The sequence below is a fragment of the Schistocerca cancellata genome, chromosome 3 (assembly GCF_023864275.1).
Source record: "Schistocerca cancellata isolate TAMUIC-IGC-003103 chromosome 3, iqSchCanc2.1, whole genome shotgun sequence".
NCBI classification, from domain to species: domain Eukaryota; kingdom Metazoa; phylum Arthropoda; class Insecta; order Orthoptera; family Acrididae; genus Schistocerca; species Schistocerca cancellata.
The window spans coordinates 514,508,397-514,510,099 of record NC_064628.1 but is presented as its reverse complement, the minus strand read 5'-3'; positions in this window follow the sequence as shown (position 1 = coordinate 514,510,099).

The following is a 1,703-nucleotide window of genomic DNA, read 5'->3' as shown; positions in this document are numbered from 1 at the left end:
ATGGATGTGTGTGATGTCCTTAGGTTAGTTAGGTTTAAGTAGTTCTAAGTTCTAGGAGAGCAGTTGAGTCCCATAGTGCTCAGAGCCATTTGAACCAACCTAATCACTCACAGCGTGTGCAGGGCTTACTAGCGACAGACGTTCCACATCAGGAGCAGTTCTGTCACTGGTTTCTTCACCAGGCAACCACGACTCCGGGATCAGTGTGATCCATCCTGTTCACATATGAGGCTACCTTATCTTCAAGTTTCATAACATTCATCTGTAGTATAGTATGCAGAACCCCCATGGTACGGTGTCAGTGAACCATCAGTATCGGTGCAGCCGGAATATGTGAGCTGGGATAATTGGCGATCGTATTTTGGAACCAGTCTTCCTTCCACGTCCGTCACCTAACAGGCCAGAGCTATCGACGTTTCTTGCGCATGACTTTGCCTCCTCTGCTGGAAGAAGTCCCATTGATTGATTAGGTGGCTGCTACAAGAGGGCGAACCAGACCTCTTCGCTGTTAACGTCTGGACGCATTTCAGCTGTGTCTTCCTTGGTCGGTGGATCAGACGAGGGGTCCAGCTGCATGGCCTGCTCATTCACCGGATCTCAAACCGTGTGATTTCTGGTTATGGGACCATTTCAAAAGTATCTTATATGTAGAGCCCATTCTGAACGTGGAGACACTGGAGCATCCTTTGACGCTGTTCAGATGCAGCCTGGCCGATGTGAACATGAGAGACAGAACATGCTATGGCGCATATACGCATGCGTTCAGGCACATAGAAACCATTTTCAGCACATACTGTAACTATGGTTGACGTATTTAGATTGCAGTCTCTGTAACAATGTATGACTGAATATATGGTCTCTAGCATGGAAACCATGTATTTCCGCAAATAAGTTCATTAAACCTATTTTGTTCCATATCCTCTCATCAGTCTATCCCTAGAGGTTGTACACGATAGTAAAAATCACCCTGAGACTACTGTTGATGTTGCCCGCCTGGCTAGCCGCGCGGTCTAACGCGCTGCTTCCCGAGTGGGAAGGCATGCCGTTCCTGGCACGAATCCGACGGCGGATTAGTGTCGAGATCTGGAGTGCCGGCCAGCCTGTGGATGGCTTTTTATTTATTTATTTATTTACACGTCAAGTTCTGTAGGTCCAAATTGAGGAGCAAATCTCCAAGGTCATGGAACGTGTCAGTACATGAAATTACAACATAAAAGAAATGACAGATAATAGGTAAAAATAAATGTTTATGAACCCGAAAAAAGTCAGTTCATAAGTTTAAGTAAACGCAATCAACAATACAATAAGAATCAGCTTAATTTTCAAGGAACTCCTCGACAGAATAGGAGGAGTGACCCATGAGGAAACTCTTCAGTTTCGATTTAAAAGCATATGGATTACTGCTAAGATTTTTGAATTCGAGTGGTAGCTTATTGAAAATGGATGCAGCAGTATACTGCAAACCTTTCTGCACAAGAGTTAAGGAAGTCCGATCCAAATGCATGTTTGCTATCTGCCGAGTACTAACCGAGAGAAAGCTGCTTATTCTTGGGAATAAGCTAATATCGTTAACAAGAAGTGACAGTAACGAATATATATATTGAGAGACCTATGTCAAAATACCCATACTTGTGAACAGGGGTCGACAAGAGGTTCGTGAACTTACACCACTTTTGCCCGAACCGCCTGTTTCTGAGCCAAAA